Source organism: Anolis carolinensis, chromosome 5, assembly GCF_035594765.1.
Source record: "Anolis carolinensis isolate JA03-04 chromosome 5, rAnoCar3.1.pri, whole genome shotgun sequence".
Lineage (NCBI taxonomy): Eukaryota > Metazoa > Chordata > Lepidosauria > Squamata > Dactyloidae > Anolis > Anolis carolinensis.
In genome coordinates this window covers 59222410-59231301 of record NC_085845.1, presented here as the reverse complement: position 1 = coordinate 59231301, position 8892 = coordinate 59222410, and the positions used below count along the sequence as shown (strand labels likewise).

The 8892-nt window shown below is 38.1% G+C and overlaps 1 long non-coding RNA gene across 1 annotated transcript; it reads right to left on the bottom strand.

Moving 5' to 3' along the window:
- Positions 1-469: 469 nt before the first annotated feature.
- Positions 470-1529, bottom strand: LOC134299742 (uncharacterized). Its single transcript, XR_010006985.1, has 2 exons — positions 1053-1529; positions 470-969 (listed from the first exon to the last, which is right to left on the bottom strand). It is a non-coding gene; the product is annotated as an uncharacterized LOC134299742 (long non-coding RNA).
- Positions 1530-8892: the final 7363 nt, after the last annotated feature.

The window sequence follows — 8892 nt, the reverse complement described above, 5'->3', positions numbered from 1 at the left end:
TCCATGGTTTCACTTGTATGTGCAACTGCACTGATAACACATATCCATGGTTTCACTTTCCTGCACCTCAAGGCATTTGCTTCCCTCCAGAAGTTATTACAGAGCCACAGTTAAGGATCTAGCAAATGCCCAGAGAGTACATATTTCTGGGAAACTCTAGGTCCTCCAGTATAACACTATGGTATGCTGGGATTGAAAGACATACACTTTATGTTTTTAATCTGTTTACTGTTGTACGTGCTTTATTGTTTAACTGTTTTAATCATTTTAATTGATGGGATATGTTTTATTATTATGTTTTAAATGGCATTGAATCTTGCCGGAGCAGTAAGCCGCCTTGAGTCCCCCATGGTGTGACAAAGGCAGAGTATAAATTAAGCAAATAAATAAATAAATAAATAAATACATGATACTCCAAACTATCAGTAGTTTTCAGTAACTGCAGTGTCAAAGACAGAACGCCACAAGGTCAAAGATAACAGAGTTTATTGGAATTACAGAACTCAAAATGCCCGTAAAAGACAAGGGCTAGGCAAACACTGGCCTTAAAAGTAAAAAGAGAACAGAAAAACGTTCAAAAGATAAACCGGATTAAACCGGAGTTTAATCCGGGCAAAACCAAAACAGCTTGCTTCAGCCTGGGAATAAACAAAACAGAAGCTGGTGAACAAAGAGTTCAAAGGAATGCAACTAATTGGCAGCAGATACTTCTCTGCTGCCAAAAGCTATGTTTGAGTAACTTTAAAGGTTACTCCTCCACACAGCAGGCAGATTCCCGATACAACACAGCAGGCGAGGGCTTAAGCAGTCAGCGAGGTCCCAATCCGTTCCGAAGGTCGTAAGGTAGATGCAGACGTTTGTAGTTCACCAGGTCTAACACAGGTAGGAGAATCCGAGGCCGTAGTCAAGAAGTCCGTATGTCCAGTACAAGCAGATGGCGTCCGTCAAGAAGACGACGGAAGGTCAAAGCTATTAAGATTAAGCAGAGGTTGCACAAACAAACCCCACACAATTCCTCCCGCCGTCTGAGCCCAACGTCCAGGATAACTTACGTAGTCAGCAAACGAATCACACCCGTCTTCAGGAAACTTCCCACACAGATCCCAAGCGTTCGTCCAGATTACCTTGCCCAACGCAATTTGCTATTGCTCCCAAACCCCATTTTATGCCAGTTACAAGTCCTCATCACTATCAGCTGCCCTCCTTAGCCCGGGCGTTTCCTCATCACTTTCCTCATCAGAGCTGGAACACCTCTGACTACGCCCCACAGCATCCCCAGCTGTGGATCCCGTCCCATCCCTCCAGCCTGCCCATGGGTCTAATCCTGAAGGTCCCCAATCGCCTCCCATACTATCATTGCCAGTGGCACCCAAATCCTCCCTTACACGAGTCCATTCCATGTCATCCTCTTCCGAGCTAACCATCTCTTCCTCCATTCTCTCAGTAAACCCTTCAAAAGAATCCTCGTCAGATGGTTCTGCAAAGATATCTCGCAGCCGCTTTCTTTCTCGCTCCTCGAGAGTATCTGACTCTCGAGAAGTCTTACGCCCACGTCTCCCAGTAGCAGAGCCACGAGGCTCAATCATAACATGCAGTCCATCTGGAAATACATCCCCCACAGATTTAAGGGTCTTGTGACCTCATCATAAGAACTAATTTGCCCGTTGTACACTGCTTGCTCTCCCCTTTTGCCATGGAGCCCATTACATGATATACATATACTTCCAGTGATTCTCCATGGCAAAAGGGGAGAGCAAGCGGTGTACACCTCCACTGCATTAACAAAGGTGACTTCCTATGTTGCCTTTGCAACCATGGGGAGAAGTTGGGTGGCATATGCTTCCCTCCATGGGATGAGGCCAGCGGTAAGAAGTCGGATGATGCAGAACATGGGGCAACGGGTTCTCCACACCCCTCATTGGGACCCCATTCAATGTGATAATTTCTTTGGTGTATATAGGCAGAGAAAAAGAGGGAGGGAAAGAAGGGGAGAGAGTGCAAGATGCTCCTTCACCAAATGCTTCCCTGGAAAAAATGCTGTTTTGAGATATTCTGCTTCCCTTATTTGTCCTCAAGTTGTCATTATTTGACAACATGGATAGTTGGCTTGTTTTGCATATCTGCACCCTAGGTTCATAGCTCTGTTTATGCTCTAGTCTAAAAGACAATCTCATGAATAAGAAGATTGTTAGAGATACTATTACAAATTCCAGAAGTGTCCCTGCTCTTTGAACAGAAATATGGATTTGTAGACTGTACAAGAATTTTAAAAAATCCTCTTAATTACCGTATAGATTGATATAGTCAGTGAATAAAATAATTGCAAGTTAACAGTAGAAAGAAGCCAGATGTGAATATGGGTCACAACTATGAAATAGTCCCATTTTTGGTAATACTGCTTAGTGGAGTTTTAATGCTCATGTTGTTTTCATATTTTTCACTTTTTTATCAATGTATTTATCAGATAAGCATTTAAGCTAGGGAAAAAAGATAGCAATTAAATATATAGAAGCTGATAGATTGAACAAGTTTTCTGTATAAAGATTAGTATAGCTATTTGAAAACATATATTGCTATAGTTTACAACTGACATGATACTCAGCAGATGGTTATACAAATGTATCAGAGCAGGAAGCTATTAAAATGCCACTATGTAAAGTCTATGAAGGAAATATCAGATTATTTTCAAAGGTTAATAACTGCACTTTAAAAAGTGCAGTGAAAATATATTGTGATCCCAATTAAATGAGCAAAAAAATTATCAAGCACAGACAATGAACTCTTTCTCACAGTATAATCCTTTGCAAACATAAGTTAAAGTAAGTCCTGCAGTTTTCAATGGGACTTACTTAGACTTGCAAATGTATTCTGTCTTTCAGCCCAAAACTAGCAATAGTTTTGTCCCAGTTCAACTTTTTTGCCCGAAAGCAATCTTTAGCCTTTCCCTCCTGGTGTCAAATCCAAAACATGCATATGGGGACTGCTGGCCGTTGTTGATTACTGCCCACTAGTCTTCTCCTCTTTACAAAAAGCATCTACTGCAGAGAATTATGGATTCTTTCTAAAGCAAGATGAAAACAGGATGCAAAATAAAGTGACTTCATCAAATTTAGTCTCTTTTCTCCGTCTCTTTTTCTTTAATTACATATCCAAAACACTTGGATGATTTAAGGAGAGGTCCTGTATGGTTCCTTCAGAGCCAAAAGTTAGTTCTTCAAAGAAAAGCTGAGGAGTATGCTGGGTAAGTTATTACAAGCAAGAATGATTTGGCAGCATCCAGGGATGAAGGGAGAAGGGAATTCATTCCATATAGCTGTACAATTTGTTGTGGAAATTTTTTAAATTACTATCTACTATGGCATGTAATATCACTGGAGCTTGGCAGATATTGTGACAGCTATGCCCAGGGTGCTCTTCAGGGTTTCAGAGAGGAGACACTTAGTTTTAATCAACCACCATATAATAAATGAATAATATTTTTCATTCTACCATTTTTGTCCTTTGTCATTCTTCTGGACCTCTGTTAAAATCCCAGTTGTCGCAACCGATACAGGATGTGAATCAGGCAAGGGACAGCACAACTGGAATGAGCAAACTGCTCAGATATGAAGACAACAGGGTGACAAGAGTCATTAGGCAAGAACTCAAGAATCCAGCAGTGATATGTATAAGACTGGGAAATGGTATAAAAAGAAAAGGAAAGGGCAAGATGCTATTAGAAAGCTTTAACTGACAAACCCCTACTGGTTGTAACTTATTTACATTTTTTTCATCTTTTCTGTTGTCATTTTCCCCAAACCCATTGTTTTGTCTGTTCTGTACCATTTTTCTTTTTTGGAAAAAAATCCAAATAACTTCTCCAGGCAGTATTTCTTCCCTGCTGACTACTTAGCAAGCATCATGACCCCATGCTAACCAGCAGCAAATTGTTTTTTAAAAATAGTTATGGAACTAAAATACCACTTGAAATAAGAAAATCTCCAAACCATTTATATTTAAAAATACACATGTGATCCAATTTTAAAACATTTTAGCCTCAATGGTCCCATGATCCATTTACTGGGATTAAACAAAATGCCACAAAAGTGTGCAAGTTTTTTGTTTTCCAGAAGTCTTCCTCAGGCTCGATGGTAGATGTGTAGTGGTTGCGGGAAGGATACAAATCAAATCCAGAGTCAAATCCTGTGTCTGTAGTTTTCCCCGAGTCCCCATGAGCATCATCAGGATCATGAGGTCTATAGACAGAATAAGAGCATGTGTATGCTATAGAAGTAATGCAGTTTGACACTGCTTTAATTGGCAAGGCTCAATAATAATAATAATAATAATAATAATAATAATAATAATAATAATAATAATAATATCTTTATTTTTGTACCCTGTCTCCATCTCCCCAAGGGGATTCAGGGCGGCTTACATGGGGCCAAGCCCAATAAATTACAATAAACAGAATAAAACACACCAAGATAAAAGTACAAAATTATACACATTAAAATAGTAAAAGTTAAAATGGTGATCATAGTATAGTTAAACATAGTTTAGGCACCAAAGTAGACGTCATAAAAAATGAACCTTCCCACAGATTAAGATGTTTGAGTGAGGCCCTGCTCTCAGTCCTGCCGCTGACACAGGTGCAGTTGACGGGGACGAGAGACAGGGCTTTTTTCAGTGGTGGCTCTGCAGCTGTGGAACTCCTTGTCAAGGGAGATTAGGGAAGCCCCCTCACTCATGTCTTTTAGGAAGCAACTGAAGACCTGGATATGGGCCCAAGCTTTTGGCCCATCCTAGGATATAGGTTAATAGGGTCTGATGGTTTCTTTGGATTAATATGAAGTTGAACATGGACTGGCTCTGACTTTTGGCTCAATTGTACTGCCCCTGTTGTAATGGTCACACAGCTTTTATTGTTTTACTTGGATTTGGATATCAGCTTTTAATTGTGTTTTACGATTGTTTGGTTTTATTTCCTTTTTATATTATATGTGGCATTTAATTTTGCCATTGTGTAAGACCGCTCTGGCTTCTCCTGGGGGAGAAGAGCAGTATAGAAATAAGATAAATAAATAAATAAATCATGTCAATGCTATGGAGTCATGTGAGTTGTAATTTTACAAGGTCTTTAGTATTTTCTGACAAATGTTGCTGGTGCCTCATGAAACTACAATACCCAGGATTTCACAGCATTGAGCCATGGTGTAGATGCCCTCTAAATCATTGATACATAGGCAGGTGTTTCATTTCACCTAACAACACATACAGAGAAGACAAAGGTCACTTTATTACCATGATAGTGTCTGGTGGTTTCAATGCCCAACTGTTCAAGCTTATTCTAATCTCATGTAGTTAGGAACTGCTATTTGATTGCAAATGTGGATGACAATCTGTACTATCTAGATGTCAGATGTCTTTTATTTAAACCCCAACAAAATAACAAAACCAACAAAGTAAGAAGTATGTTATAATGGCTCTAATATATCCTTATGCTCCTCTCCCACCTGAAATACCTTCTTGGTGGGTGTTGTCATGTTGCAACCAGCTGCAATGAATCACTCTGACCAGGAGGTCATGAGTTCGAGGCCCGCACGGAGCCTATGTTTGTCTTGTCTTTGTTCTATGTTAAAAGGCATTGAATGTTTGCCTATATGTGTAATGTGATCCGCCCTGAGTCCCCTTCGGGCTGAGAAGGGTGGAATATAAATGCTGTAAATAAATAAATAAATAAACAATATTTTATTACATGGAAAATGTTTATGTAAATACTGAGGATCCAAGGAATAGTGGGAGAAAATCATAGGTCAAAACTGGTGAGTATAACACAATTTCAGGAACTTTAGGAGTGCAAGAAAAGTGATTTTGGTGCAGTGAACAATTCCCTACATTAAAATAATCGATTTCTACAGTATGTTCTACTATGCAACTTCATTAATAAAATTAAAGAAAATGCTTACAATCTTATGAAAAATATATTAAAAAACTGGTCAGCAGACAAGAACATATGTGGACTTAACACTGAAGATAACAAAAGATAATGGCAGTAGCAATTACTTATTGTTTCAGTATCAGGGTCTGTTTTTTACAAAGGTAAATGTGGTATTTAATATTCATTTGGATTTATACAAAATGTAACTTAGTACAATTTTTTGAATTTGAAAATGGAACCAATAGAATTTCCCTATGGAGCCACATAGCAAATGATGATCTTATTGAGTTGGTTAGAATCCCTCTCTGAAGACTAGTCCATGACGTGTTTACATTTTCTTTCATTCACAGCAGCAGAGGATTTAAAATGACATCTCAATTGCTCAACAAGCTTGCTAAAACATATGGCCTCAATCCAATAGAGATGTGCAGAACAATCCTTTGCATATTTATGCAGAAACAATTCCAACTTCATTCAATGGGACTTCCTTCCAGGTCAGGGAGCATAACGCTGTAGAAATGTGAAAGCCTAGTAAAAGCAATAGGTGCAAAGATTTTTCTTGAATTTCCTTGAATTGTGATCGTTTTCTGCAAGCACTTTTTGTTGTCTGTTAGTTGTTCTATCTGCAAAACACACAGAGACAACTGAGAGCGAAAGGAAGAGATAATAAAACCTAAAATATTTGTCATGATTATTCTCTGATTAAATGAAACTATATTTTCATTGTAACAATAACAAGGCAGCAATATAGTTTTTAACCCAACCTTCGGGATGTTGCTATGAATTGATTAGAAAGTACTATGGTCATGCTACATAACCTCTGACAATTGCTGATAATTAGTCCGGTGGCTGTAGGGACCTAAATGCATATTCATGACATTTCTGAAGATACCAGTGGCATTGGATCCCAGTGCCATAGTCGCATCGACTGCTGGTGTTTAGAGCTGTTTTGAGAACAATGTACAATGGCATTGTCTGGGTAAAATGATTAAGTAGTTTTTCATGTCCAGGATGTTCATGCATGACTATCCCATCCATATGTATAAGTATAATACATTTCTTGTTGTCATTTTCATACATTATTGAACTGAACAAAACTCAATAAAAGACAGGCGCCATGGTTCACTTGTCAACAGCAACTATGCTTTGCACAGGCACCTCTTGCTAATTTGGTTGAATGTAATCCTCCATTTTTCAAGTCAAACCTTTTATTGTATTGAATAGGCATACATATAGTTATTACCACAGTTATTACGAATTGTATAAAATAGGCCACTACCTATCGAGTCCCCCCGGGGAGAAAGGCGGGGTAAAAATGATGTAAATAAATAAATACCTATTTTGGGGACTAGGGCTGTTATTCTTAATTACAACTCTTACCTTTTTTCAGTTCTTTGCATACCTTGCTTCGGTTTTATGATGACATCATTTTATGTTATGTTATTTTATTTATTATTGTGTGAACCCATAATTTCATATTCTCTTACACATACACATCTTGAAAAAGGATGCCTTTTAAAGAGATAATGCAAGTGATTTGACTTCATTCTTTGAACTAAATTGGGAGAGACTAGCTAACAACTTCCTGGCAAGGTTGAATACCATGTCATAGTCCCTTGAGCTAATTTAGTTGGTTTTTTTTAACCTGGTTGATTCAGCAGATTTAAAGCAATATCTCTTGCCCAGTGTTTATGTCTTTATCTGGAGAATGACCCCAATTTAGTTTAATATTCCTTTGGAAGCCTCTCAAATTAGTTCTGAACTTAAGTATTCCTGTGTGTACATTCTCATTAAAAGCAATGTTCTATTTAGTGCATTGATTACTTTGAGTAATAAAGGAGTCATTTTATTAACATGTATTTAATTCAAAATTACTCTACAGCATGGTCTGAGACCAGTCAGCATATTTAACTGGGGTTAACTCTGATAGGTGTAACATGCATTTTTAAATTGTAAGTTGTGTCCTTTAAACATTTATGCATTTTTAATTAAAATGCAAAAAGTGATAGGCAAAAGGTTGTTTGGATTCTGTTGCTCTGTTACACTTGAAAACTCCAAAAAAAGTACAACTGTGAGTAAAAGAAGGATGAAGTTTAGTAGTGCAACACATGTTTGGCAAGTAATTCCTGGAGTCTCCAGGTAGATCCGAAGGAATATTGCTGATGGAGAGCCATTACAAATCCATTAGCTAGCTGCAATAGTAACCTGACCTGGTATAAAATAGCTTCCTATTTTATTTTGTTTTTTATTTCCAAATTCACTTCTGCTTGTTTCTTTTTTATTCTGCTCTACCAAAGCCACAGGAAAGCTTGCTCAGCATCTCTTGAATCTTATGAAACTTCTTGCTGCTATGTCAAAAAAAAGCTCCATTGACTTCTATTTTTTGGCATGGCCAATCCATCTATAGAGTACAGATGTAGTACGCCACCGACTGTTTTGTCATTTCTGTACTGATACTGTCATTTTAGATGTGTCTACATACAGAGAAACCCAGTATGGTGTAATGTTAAGAGATTTGAATAGGAGAACCTGGAAGAGCTACTCCGCCATAAATCTCATTGCATGGCACTGTGTTCTCCACTTTTTCTTCAACCTCACAGGGAGTTTAAAAGGATTAGGTGGAGACGCCCTGTCTTGGGTTCAGTTGATGAAGAGAAGGATATAAATATTACAAAGAAAGAAAGATATGGCGATAGCTGACATCCACGAGCATATCCTAACTGGCAATATATATCATCAGAGTGATGATATCTAGAATCTGCTTTTCTACTGACATAACTACCAGATGTAGGCACTTCATTGCTAATCATTTAAAGAGATATTTTAGATCAGAGAAGTATAAGGTGAAGGAATGCTTTGAGATAGAGGTTTCCTATCCTTCAGCTTTAAGATTGAGAAATTATAACTTCTGAAATTCAGATTCAAATGTTGGTTAGGCTGCTAACATAGCTTCTATTGCTGCCTCTTCTAGC